This window comes from Limanda limanda, chromosome 5, assembly GCF_963576545.1.
Source record: "Limanda limanda chromosome 5, fLimLim1.1, whole genome shotgun sequence".
NCBI classification, from domain to species: Eukaryota; Metazoa; Chordata; class Actinopteri; order Pleuronectiformes; family Pleuronectidae; genus Limanda; species Limanda limanda.
The window spans coordinates 922,354-936,253 of record NC_083640.1 but is presented as its reverse complement, the minus strand read 5'-3'; the positions used below and the strand labels follow the sequence as shown (position 1 = coordinate 936,253).

Below are 13,900 nucleotides of genomic sequence, written 5' to 3'. Positions count from 1 at the left end.
TCGTGAACTGAGATTTTGTTTTCTGATGTCCAACTTTTATTCTGAAATGCCAGGCGGTTTGCTCTGCGATTCACTTTAATTTGTTGGACCAACAAAAAAATACTTCCTTCCTTCTTCAGCAGAATAAAAATGAGAAACATCAGAAGAGACACGTGCATGTGAAGCAGGAGAGTGTGTGTTTGTCCTGTGGTGATCAGGTTCAATGGGCTGTTTAGTTAGTTTAGGTTAAAGTTAAGGTAGGGTTAAACATTTAGTTGAGAGAGTTAAGCAGTCAAGTGCATTATGTCAATGAGTGTCCTCACAACTATATAGAGACAAGTGTGTGTGTTGATTTTTTATCATTAAATTGTAGTACAGAGTTATTGATTATTTCGTGTTCATATTGATTGTTTATGTTGAACATATTTCTCTGACTCAAAAACGTCCAGGTTGCTGGTCAGGATGTAGAAGGAGTGTTCTATTCTCAGGTGAGCCGCTGCCAAGCCTTTGAAACACTTCACATCTTCCAGGTCATAGACATATACATGACTAGATGCCTTCCGGCGGAGTGTTGAACGTCATCACAGCGGCCATCTTGTTGCGGGCACGCTTTCTGGAAGGACCTGTTGTATCTGAGGTAGGGTCAGTGATCTGCACAAACGCTAATACTCGTATCTCGCTGAAATCTTGACGGATTTACAAATGGTTTGGTTTCTTACAAACGTTATTAACGTGGTTAGAATTATGGATGCTTGAACATGTTGAAATCGCAGCTTTTGTCTTCGAAAAATGACTTAATCGTGCAGCTAAGTTGTGTATCACGGCTAGGCTAGGCTAGTACAGAGTAATTTTACATTTATGGGAGGCAGAATTGTTCTTTCTTTTCAATATTACTTGTTGTACATGATTTAACTGAAGTTTCACATGATTTACGATCGGGTTTGTTTGTTAAAAACATGTTACATTATGATTTCTACAGGAAATTGCTGACTTTGCCAGTGAAGATGCCATCCTTTTGTGCAGCCTACGGATGCTCCAATACCCGTAGTCTCGAAACGAGAACCCGTGGGATCACCTTTCACCAGTAGGATATTACAATATTATGATTTATTTTTTGGATAATCGTTACTTACTCAGTGGAAGTATGTACAGGAACAGCCGTGCTATGACATAATAGTATTGCTAGATTGTTGTTGACACAAGGCTTTTTAGAATATGTTTGTTTACACAATCACTGAATGTTTCTTTTGGACACCTTTTTATTGTTTTTAGTGTGGTTATCTTATTCTTAATGTGCAAACATGCATGCATACATACAATTAGTACAAAAATATGATAATTTAGGTGTGTATTTGTGTCCTTACCCTTAATGTAAATGGAAATACGGATTGAAAATGTTGACAATAATTTATATATCTGGGTACATTTCTCACTTTTTTAAGGTTTCCCAAAACCGGAAAGAGGAGGAGGATGTGGGAGGTTGCCCTAAGAAGAGAGCATTTTGCTGCCTCTGAACGTACAACGCTCTGCAGTGAGCACTTCAGGAGTGACGACTTTGACAGGACGGGGCAGACTGTTCGGCTTAGAGGTGGCGTTGTGCCAACCATTTTCAACTTTCCAGCTCATCTTCAAAGGGTATGTGTATCATTGACCAACAATAATTTAAGGTCTATAAGATTGATGTATCGATATAAATATGTGATTAAATGTCACATTTTAGTTTTTTGTTTCTACAAGTTATATAATGTGTTGTTTATTACAGCAAATTTTAGACTAAACTGCTTTAGTGTTTATTTTAGTCGGGAGCAACAAGAACCACAATCACTTCTAGAAGGGTGGATGACAACCTGCCAATGGACTTGATGCCTGATGTTGTGAGTATTTGCCTGTGGAATGTCACAAACTAATGATAGCATCATATGGCTTGTTATATTAAATCCTTTATCTTGGTGGTACACAGAAAGGTCTATGATGGTGTTAGTAGTCTAAGAGCCCAATATTATTTGAGGTGGTACTCATTGTAAAAAGTCTGAAAACCACTGGCTATCTCTGTTACTCAAACACTGGAATGAATAAACATACGTGAACATTGAAACTACACCCAGGGGTAGGCAACCTTTACATTTTTGTCCAGAGCCACAAAACATATTTTTGCCTTATAAGTGGAGGAGCCTATACAAATTTCTTAAAAGATTAAGATACATTTATTTGTCCCAAACACATGCACAGACATGCACAAGCACACTCATGCAAGGAGAGAAATGTAATCTCTGCTTTTAACCCATCTGGTGCAGGACACACAGAGCAGTGGGCAGCCATGTACGGCGAACGGGGAGCAGATGTTGGGGGGGTAAGGTGCCTTGCTCAGGGGCACTAGACAGGGTAGGGAGAATCCCCTTGGATTTTTGGACAGATCAATCCAGGTTCGTCTTTTTGTTGTTTCTCCGTGGAGTCGACCCAGAGACGAACCAGAGACCTTTTCTGCCCATAGTCCAAGTTTCTGCCACTATTCCACCGCCTCTCCCCAAAGTATGCTGTTGTGTTTTCTGTTGGAGATTTGAGAACCTATAAATGTATTCAGGCTCACAGAATTGAAAAGTTAAGATTTTGTTTGAATTGTTGAAAAAGTAAGTTATTAATATCCGTATTACTATAATTTATATATTTGTGTATTTTGCCAAAACAACAGAAAGCCACTGGAGAGAGGAGATACACTGATTATACTTTAAGGTTGTCAAGGTTTGGATTAAGATGGACCCAGAGATAGTCAAAATAAAAGGTTATTTAATTAACTAAGTTCTTAAACAACACAAAACATAAACTCTAATAGGTTACAAACAAAACAAAGCTTACACAAGGCTCGGGAGATCAGGAAGGGAAAAACAGGACCAACAAACACCGCAGGTAACACAGCAGGAAAAACAGACAATCCTACAGAGGACAAAGGGAAGACAGAGGCTTAAATACACAGGGAAGGCAGGGGCAATTGAACACAGGTGTAACACATGAGGGCAGAGGTAGACAATCACTGACAGGAAGTGAAGACAGAAACAACACACAAGGAACAGACTACAAAATAAAACAGGAAACAGAGTGCAAACAAACTCAAACAAACAACAGAGATCTACCAAACAGAAAATACTTTTACAATTAACTAAAACATGCACTAAGGTGCCAGATCCTGACAAAGGTCAGGGATGCAAACTAGTCAGCCCCCCCCAATGGCAATGAAGTGAATTGTTTGAAATGGGGACTTGTGTCTGCCCTGGGAAGTGCTGCTCTGGGAGCATTCACTATTTTCACCCTATACTGTTAGTTTGCATCCCTGCTTTCTTGTGTCCTGTTTTGGCACAATCATCATAGTAATACAATATTTGCTTTTGAAGGTTCCTCTTTGTCCTGGGCTACATCATAAACATTGTTTTATTGCTGTCGATGGTTCCTGTGCTGATTGAAGGACAGCGATATGTCTTGACCTACAGATTCAGCCAGGACCACTTGGAACTTCTCTTTAACTCCATCAGAGCATCCGTTAGGGTTCATAATTTATATTTACCAGCCGCAACACTATGTGACACAAAGCTTCAGCAAATGCTTGTATTGTTTTCAGTTGGTCGGCCCATATGTTGTTTTTTTCATTTTTGGTAAAATGTGTTTTCTGAAGACATGTACAGTACCTCGAAGTGTCACAAACTTTTTTGAGTATTTAGAAAAATGTCTGTGTGTTTGACTGTTTGCAGAATTTATAACCACTGATACAGTCTGAATTGTTTGATAATGTCATTCAACTTAATTTATGTGGAAAGATCATTCAGGGTTGGCTAGTTCTAATTTGTCTTTTTTTTAAGCATAAAACATTTAAAAGCATATATTTAATATCTGTGCAATATACTCGTATATTTTGTGTTTTTTTTAAGGTGGCTGGAATAACAACCCCAATGCCAGACAATTCAAATACATATTTAGGAAGCTGATGGCCCGGTGTGGAGTTATCAAGCCATGCAGAGGAAATGTGACAGTGCAGGATGAGACAGAGTCCCTACCAGCGGTCATCGATACCTCTACCAGCCTGTCAGCTGTAGATATGTCCTTGCAGCAGGAGGAGAAGAAGATCTTCCATCCCCGTTTGCTGACATTCCTGCCCTAATACATGACCACAGCTACCTTCCTGTCCGCTTCGATGGTCTTGTGGACAACGCTCTCGTGTACATTTCAGGTAAAGGCTGACTGAATGTCGATTTTGCCTATAACCGATAGAGCCGATAGTCAAATCTGGTGACAGATTGTATAAGTGTGAGACGAGCGCAGGATGAACTTGTATGAATTTTCTTAAGAGCAGTGTCCCACCAGTCATCCTCCAAGTTTAGATCCAGTTCATCTTCCCAGGCAGCCCTAACTTTAGTAACTGGAGAGCAATCAAAAGACAGAAGTTCATTATAAACTTTAGAGATGAGTGATTTTTGAAGTGGATCGTGGTTTAAAAGCACCTCCCATTGTAGGGTCGGCGGTGAGGAGGGAAAAAATGGAAACAAAGCTTTAGCGCAGTGTCTAATTTGAAAGTAACGAAAGAGATGAGAAGTTGGGAGATGAAATTCTCCTGAGAGATTTGTAAAGCTGCGAAAAATAGCATCTTTGTAAAGATCTTTAAAACATTTCAGGCCTCTATTATGCCAAGTGAGAAAGGTTGAATCTGTGAAGTGGAGGTCGAAATAAATGATTGTTCAGTAAAGGAGCTAAAGTAGATGTTGATTTAAATTTGAAGTGTTTCCTAAACTGATACCAAATTTTAAGTGTGGAGTGAACCACCTGATTATTTGTGAAGCCTGAGAGGTTGGATGGAATAGAAGAGGTAAGTAGAGCAGGTAGGTAAGGAGGATGAAACACATGACTGTGCCTCTAGGTGGCACCATGGCAGATTCACTGACTTGAACCAAAATGAAATTTTTTGAATGTGTGTCGCCCAATAATACAGTTGAAAATTCGGAAGTGCTAATCCACCATTGAATTTACATCTCTGAAGTGTGGATTTGCGGATCCTAGGAGCCTTTCCACACCACAAGAAGTCAGAAATAGTCTGATCGATTGTTTTAAAAAACTGCTTTGGCAGGAAAAGTGGGAGACAATGGAACAAAAAAAGAAATTTGGGCAGAATGTTCATTTTAACCACGTTAATTCTTCCAATTAACGAGAGAGGAAAGCTCTTCCATCTTTGGAGGTCAGACTTAATTTTAGACATTAAAAGTGAGAAATTAGCAGAAAAAAGAGAGTTTAGCGTTCTGGTTACGTTGATCCCGAGATACTTAAAGCCAGAAAGGCTCATTTTGAAAGGGATATCTGATTGTGTGAGCCGTGATGCTGAAGCATTGACAGGATAGCATTCGCTTTTAGAAGTATTCACTTTATAGCCTGAGAAAGAACCAAATCTCTGGAAAGCAGATAAGATTGTGGAAAATCGAAAGGACAGGATCTGAGACATACAACAATAAGTCATCAGCATAAAGTGACAATTTAAATTCTGTGCCCAATCGTGAGATCCCAGTAAAAGTGGAGGAGGACCTCAGAAAGATCGACAGGGGCTCTATAGCTAGCGCAAACAATAGAGGAGATAGGGGACACCCCTGTCTGGTGCTACGGGTTAGAGTAAAAAAATTGGACTGAATGCCATTAGTGGAAATGTTTGCTTGTGGTGATGTGTAAAGGAGACGTATCCACGAAATGAACCCATTACCCAGTCCAAACTTCTTTAGTACAGTAAATAAATAGTCCCATTCAACCCTATCGAATGCTTTTTCAGCATCGACCGAGATCACTACCTCAGGTGTTGTTGTGGCAGTTTTAGAATAAATAATATTTAGGAGTGTTCGGACGCTAAAGAATAACTGTCGCCCCTTAACAAATCCAGTTTGCTCATGTGAGACAATAGTTGGTACAATGTTCTCCAGGCGATAGGCCAAAGCTTTAGCAAGGATCTTAGCATCTACATTTATCAATGAAAGAGGTCTGTATGAGCCGCAGAGATTCGGATCCTTATCTTTTTTTAAGAGGAGACTTATGGAGGCTTGCCTTAAAGTGGGAGGGAGAGTGCAATGTTCAAGTGATTCCTTATAAACAGCATGTAGCAAAGGGGACAATTTATCCTGAAATCTCTTAAAAAATTCCACTGGAAATTCATCAGGGCCAGGAGCCTTGTTATTTTGCATACCTCTCGCTGCGAAAGTGATTTCTTCTACTGTTAATGGTGAGTCAAGTTCTTTAGCAGCATCTGAGCTTATCACAGGGAAGATGAGGCTATCTAGGAATAAATTCAATTCAGTGGTGTCAGGTGGAGATTCAGACTTGGGCGGCTGTGGCTGAGGGGTAGAGCGGTCGTCCTCCAACCTGAAGGTCGGCGGTTCGATCCCCAGTCTGAACCATCTGCATGCCCAAGTAGATGCACTGTATGAATGTGTGTGTGAATGGGTGAATGTGAAACTGAACTGTAAAGCGCTTTGAGTGGTCTTCATCAGACTAGAAAAGCGCTATATAAAAACAAATCCATTTACCATTTACTTATATAAAGAGGAGTAGAATGAGTGAAAGACCGAATTAATGGTGGTGGGGTCCTTATACAATGAGCCAGATGAATCTATTATTTGAGGGATCATACGTGAAGCAGCTTGGCGGCGTAGTTGATGAGCCAGAAGACGACTTGCCTTGTCACCATGTTCATAATATGTGGAGCGTGATCGTAAAAGAAGTCGCTCTGCATCACTAGTGGTGATGAGATCAAATTCAGTCTGTAAATCGACACGCTGTTTAAGTAAACTGGGAGAGGGGCAAGTAGCGAGTTGTTGGTCCAATTTGGTGATATTGATAGAGATTTCTTGCAATTCAGCTTTACGGGATTTATTCAAGTGGGCAGAGTAAGAAATAATTTGTCCCCTCAAGTATGCTTTTAATGATTCCCACAGCAGTGAACATGAAACTGGTTCCATATCATTTTGATTTAGAGAGATATAATCATCTATTTTAGTTGTAATAAATTTGGTGAACTTATCATCTGAGAGAAGTAATGTATTAAACCTCCAAGGTGTTGAGTACCGGGGTTGTGAAGAGAACTGAATATCTACAGAAAGAGGGGCATGGTCAGAAATAACAATAGGATGATAATTAACAGACAGTACTTTGGAAATTAGTTTAGCATCAATAAAATAATAATCAATCCGAGAGAAAGATTTATGCATCTGAGAAAAGAAGGAATATTCCTTGTTATGAGGGTTATTAAATCTCCAAGGATCAGTGCAACTGTTCTTGGACACAAAATCTGAAAGAGACCTCGCCGTTGAAGAAGGAGTCAGAGTTCGTGGGTTGGAGCGGTCTAAGTTGGGATCAATTACACAGTTCATGTCCCCGCCAATTATGAGGAGGCTGTTGTTCAATGAGGGAAGCCGTTCAAATAGCTTATTCATAAAGTGTGGATCATCGAAATTGGGGGCATATATGTTAACTAATAAAATAGGAATATGGAATAACGTACCTGCAACAATTAAGTATCTGCCGTTTTTGTCTGATATCACCTTAGAAGCTGAAAACTGAATTGACTTACCAATTAAAATAGCGACCCCTCTGGCCTTAGAGTTGAAATCAGAGTGAAACACCTCAGAAACCCAGGGACATTTAAGTCTGACCTGATCTTTAGTACGCATGTGGGTTTCCTGCAGGAACACTAAGTCTGCTTTAAGACGTTTCAAATGAGCAAATATCTTTGATCTCTTAATTGGACTCCCCATACCTTTAATATTCCAGCTCAAGAGTCTCACAGAGGATCCAGTGAGTGGGACATCAGAAGTATTAGTATTGGTGGCCATATGTTAAATCCCTAGAGATAGAAATAGACTGAATGCGGACCACCAAGGAAGGAAGAAGAAGAAAAAGGGAGAAGAAGAGAAAGAAAAAAGAAAGAAAAAAATACACAAAAACACAACAACAAAAAACACACCCATTGAACCACCCCCCCACCCCCCATTTGCACTTACAACGTCCCCATCCCCAAACGATGGAGAACCCAGTGCTAACTCCACAAGGAGTCAGATCCCTAAAGCGAACACTTTCGGCTTTTTGCATAACTATCAAGCTTCGGGTTAAGCTCCTGCAAGTCTAGCAACATTTGACAAGAAGGTACAGCCAATCAAGACCAACTTAAACTGAAAACCACATACTGTGTGTTTATGAAAATAAGAGGAAACAGATTAACTGGAAAAAGTAATAAATGTCAATATGAACTGTCACTGCTTCCTCAGCGGTGTGTATCACCTCACGGTTCTCTTACAAGTTGAGCGACCTGATGAATGCGCTGGCCTCCTCCGCCGAATCGAACCTCTTCTCCGCACCGTTGTGTGTGATCCGGAGACGCGCCGGGTAGAGCAGAGCGTAGCGGATCCCTTGTATCTCCCGGAGCCGGCGACGAACATCATTAAAGGCGGCTCGGGCACAAGCCATATTCGGGGTGTGATCGGGAAAGATGGAGAAACTCAGCTCTCCAACCCTGATCCGTTGCTGGGTTCTGGCTCGGCGCAATATGTCCACACAGTCTGTATGATAGTGAAGACGAGCGATTATGGGGCGAGGGCGCTCTCCGGGCTTCGGCTTCGGCTGGAGGGTACGATGTGCGCGGTCCACGAGAGGCTCTTTCTCCAGATCAAAAGCCTCCTTGAGCAGGGAGGAAACATCCGCAGCAGCAGAAAAGTTGGAAAAATCTTCGGGAATTCCCACTAACCGTATGTTATTGCGCCGGGATCTCGCCTCCAGATCTTCGCATTTATTGTCCAGTCTTGTCAGCTCAGTAGTCAGGTGCTCCACTTTAGCCTGTATGGTAATAATGTCATCGGTACAGCAGGAAAGCGATGTTTCCATTTCACCTACGGTGTTCTTCAGAGTGCGCACCTCAGACTGGATGTTTGCAATGCTGCTGGATAACTCCGATTTCACTGCCTGTAGTTCAGTCTTGATGCTTGACAAGGTCTCGGTCGAGGAAGCCTGAAGTTCAGCTCTGAAAATAGCTGTCATTTCAACACGGAGTGTCGAGAGCAGTTCGGCCTTGAAGTTGTGTGATGGAGCCCCACCTGTGGCCTCGACCAGGCAGGAGGGGGGATCACTACGAGGCGGGGATGCAGTGTGCGAAGCAGGCCGCGGCAATTGGACAGGTGGTTTGGCTTTTGGAGGCATTTTGGTCGGAAAAAAGACGGCGTTAAATTAAGATTATGGAGGTGGGGAAAACTCACACCGAAGAAAGATGGGAAAGGTGTACCTAAAATAGTTTTTTAAAAAGTTGTTGCAGGAGCTCTGAAAAACACGTCCTACTCCATTAGCTGCAACACCGGAAGTCGCTCAAGGTAAATCTGACTGGCTACTGGTTTGTATGGTAGTACGATGAAAACCATGTGGCCCACTCAGTAGATCAGACATCAATACCTCTATGCCTTTTTAAACTAAACGCTTCCTATTTTAGAAAATAGAACAAGTTACGTTCTGCCGCACTAATTAGCTCTAACTATACGCTTTATCAAAAAGAAAGGTTTTCAGTCTACTCTTAAACGAACAGAGCGTGTCTGTTTCCCGAACTGAAAGTGAGAGATTAATCCACAGGAGTGGGGCTTGATGGCTGAAAGCTCTGGCTCCTACTCTACTTTTAGAGACTTTAGGGACAACAAGTAAACCTGAATTCTGGGATAGGAGTGCTCTAGTAGGTTGATAAGGTACTAACATCTCTTTAAGCTAATAAGGCGCCATATCATTAAGGGCCTTGAAGGTGAGGAGGAGAATTTTAAATTCTATTCTAGATTTAACAGGAAGCCAGTGTAGCGATGCTTATACTGGAGAAATGTGCTCTCTTTTCTTAGTTCTCGTCAGGACACGTGCTGCGGCATTTTGGACCAGCTGCAGAGTCTTTAACGACTTACTGCTGGAGCCTGATAATAGTGAATTACAATAGTCCAGTCTGGATGTAACAAAGGCGTGGACTAGTTTTTCTGCATCTTTTTGCGAAAGGACATGCCTGATTTTTGAGATATTACGCAAGTGGAAAAAGGCAGTCCTAGAAATTTGTTTTAAGTGACTATTAAAGGACAAATCAGGATCGAAGATCACTCCCAAGTTCCTGACTGTGTCATTGGAAGCAAGGGCAATGTCATCTAGCGCAGCTATATCATTAGATAATGTATCTCTAAGGTGTTTAGGGCCGAGTATTATAACCTCTGTTTTATCTGAGTTTAATAAGAGAAAATTGCGGGTCATCCAGGTTTTTATGTCCTTGAGACATGCTCGAAGTTTAGTTAATTGATTTCTTTGTTCAGGTTTTATTGACAAATATAACTGGGTGTCATCCGCATAGCAGTGAAAATTTACCGAGTGTGTCCTGATAATGTTTCCTAGTGGAAGCATATATAATGAGAATAAAATCGTATGGAGCTAGAACAGTCTCATAAGTAATAAATGCACACAGAAATGAATACATGCGCAAAAAAGATCCACAAATGTGCAAATAAGATCCACATGCGCAAAAAAGATCCACAAATGTGCAAAAAAGATCCACAAATGTATTTGGGGATTTATATATACGTAAAAAAAATTCACATGTAAAACATAAGATTCATATCTGATGCACACACAAATAGAAAAAAAATTCACAAATATACGCATGTAAAAGTATTTGCAATCTTCATCAAATACATGTTTGGAGCTTGTTACATTCATATATAAACTGTTGGACCTGCATTTACAAAGTGCTTTTAATTTGTAAACCTCGCGGCATTTGTGTGTGAGACTTATGAGACTCTCCTGACACGTTCCTGATCCACAAATGCGTTTTTTCTAAGAGGAGATCGTCTGTAGCCAATCAGCTGTCTCACTCCTTTACAGCCAATCACGTGAGAGTGCCTCCACACGACGTCATTAAAACGCGGGCCGGCAGCCAGGAGGTTTTTAGCCCGCCCGCCCATAGATTTATATACATATAAAGACTAGATGTCTTATAAGTTATGACACTAATAAGTTATTCAATTTTTTTTAGAAAATAACATAATTATTCATAAGTATGCAGTGTCATATCTACATCTCTTACATTTATAACAAACCAAACCGTTTATAAATCGGTTGAAAATTGAGCAAGTTATGGTTATTTACCGCTACCAACACAATGTTATGGGTGAGCGAGCTGCACCCTGGCAAGATGGCCGCCATGTGCGGACGTTCGTCTCCGTTGGCCAGCAACGCAGACGAGACATCTAGTCTTTATATATATATCTATGGGTGGGCGGGCTGAAAACCTCCAGAGACATCTGATTGGCTTCAGACGAACCCCTCTTAGAAAAAACGCATTTGTGGATCAGGAACGTGTCAGGGGAGTCTCAATACTCCAAACACAAATGCCGCGAGGTTTACAAATTAAAAGCACTTTGTAAATGCAGGTCCAACAGTTTATATATGAATGTATACATTTGTGGATCTTTTTTGCGCATGTATTAATTTCTGTGTGCATTTATTACTTATGAGACTGTTCTATCTCCATAAAATCGGGCTGAGCACAGAGCCCTGTGGAACACCATGGTTAACTTTGGTGCGCACAGATGACTCATCATTAATTTGTACGAATTGGGAGCGATCAGAAAAATAAGATTTAAACCAGTTTAGGGCGGTTCCTTTAATGTTAATTAACTGTTCTAGTCTCTGTAATAAAATTTGATGGTCAATTGTGTGGAATGCTGCACTGAGATCTAACAGAACGAGGACAGACACAAGTCCCTGATCTGAAGCTATTAGAAGGTCATTAGTGACTTTTGCAAGGGCTGTCTCTGTGCTGTGATTGGTTCTAAACCCAGACTGAAAGTCTTCATATATATTATTTTCCTGGAGAAACTCACACAGCTGATTGGCTACAACTTTTTCTAAGATTTTAGATAGGAAGGGGAGATTAGATATTGGCCTGTAATTGGCTAAAACCTCTGGGTCTAGGGTGGCCTTTTGAGTAGGGGTTTGATTACAGCTATTTTAAAAGACTGTGGTACATAACCTGATGATAATGACAGATTGATTGTGTTAAGTAGCGAACTATCTATTAGGGGCAGAATTTCTTTAAGTAATTTAGTTGGAATCGGATCTAAGATACAGGTTGTTGGTTTAGAACCTGAGATTATTTTGGTAAACTGATCACGGGTGATCAGAGAGAAGCTGTCTAAATAATGGGAAGGATTCTCAGCCGTTTCTGAGATCTCTGTTGTGGGAGGGTATTAGTGCCAATTGAGGGCAGGAGTTGGTTGATTTTATTTCTAATAGTAAGAATTTTATCATTAAAAAAGGTCATAAAGATATTGCTATTTAGGTTGTTGGAGCGCCACTTCCTTTCTAATTTTCTTGATATTTGTTTCAACTCATGTCTTGGAATTATACCACGGAGCTAATTTACCATGTTTGACACTTTTCTTTTTTAGAGGCGCTATTGAATCTAGTGTTAATCGTAGTGAGTCTGCAGAACTATCTATGAGGTGGTCAATCTCAATAGAGCTCGGGTTTTTAAAGAATTTGTTGTTTATGTCGACGGATAATATGGGTTCGAATGTAATCGGAATTATTTCCTTAAATTTAGCCACAGCACTATCAGGTAGACATCTAGAAAATGAGTTTTTTGTTAGTGGCATATATTCCGATAATAAAAAATCAAAGGTTATTAAATTATGGTCTGATATTATTGGATTGCGCGGAAGTACTGTTAAATGTTCAATTCCGACACCGTACGATAACACAAGGTCAAGTGTGTGGTTACAACAATGAGTAGGTTGATGCACACACTGACTGAAACCAATTGAGTCTAGTATCGAAATAAATGCTACGCTAAGGCTATCTTTATTATTGTCAACATGAATATTAAAGTCACCAACAATAATAATTTTATCGGTCTTTAGGACTAGGTTTGATAAAGACTCAGGGAATTCTGTTAGAAATTCAGTATAAGCCCCAGGAGCACGATAAACTACAGCAAATATGATTGGCTGTTGGTGTTTCCTGGATTGAAGTGGAAGATTAAGAACAAGACATTCAAATGAGTTGTAGCTAAATTTGGGTTTAGGATTAATTGATAGACTGGAGTTAAAAATAGCAGCAACTCCACCTCCTCGCCCGAGTTCCCTGGGAACGTGTGAATTTATATGACTGGGGGGAGTAGATTCATTTAGACTGACATATTCATCAGGATGCAGCCACGTCTCAGTAAGGGATAATAAATCTATGTTGTAGTCTGAGACTAGTTCATGATGTTTAGAAGACCACATTTGAAAGTCTTAGTTTCCTGTGTTGTTCCAGAGGTTGTGTTAATTTGTATAAGATTATTGTGTGGAGTTCTCGCTGTGTTATTGTTAATTTAAATAATTTAACGGGCGGTAGACAGAGACAGTCTCTATGCGGTTGGGTGACTGATCCAGAGGGAGCGCAGAGAAGTGTTTAGCACTGCAGCTCTGTTTCCTGGTCCCAACTCTGGGTTGTCATGTAATAGACTTAGTAATATTCTTAGATAAGAGAGCTGCTCCATCCCAAGTGGGATGAACGCCGTCTCTCCTAACATAACACGTATCTAACATTTAACTTTCATTTTACTTGTAACCACAATAATACCACATATATCAAACTTTAAAAACACCACACAGAATCAAATAAACAGTCTGGCTTAGCGTAGTATAATTATTAAGCCCAGTAAGTTACCAATCCTTAAACAGGGAGAAAGTTGCTGTGCGGTTCGCCATTCGTCCTGGCTTTTGTGAAGCCTCTGGTTGGTCGTAAGGTTTCTGCTTTCGCGGTTCTGTTGAGCTGTGGCTCAGATGCTGGTTTGAAGTTCTTACTTACAGGACACCGAGTCGCTGCAAGGAGTTTAGAAGAAGCTTGAGATGCGTGGAGG

General features: G+C 40.5%; 1 pseudogene; it reads right to left on the bottom strand.

Moving 5' to 3' along the window:
- Positions 1–9,504: 9,504 nt before the first annotated feature.
- Positions 9,505–13,280, bottom strand: LOC133001403 (uncharacterized; annotated as a pseudogene).
- Positions 13,281–13,900: the final 620 nt, after the last annotated feature.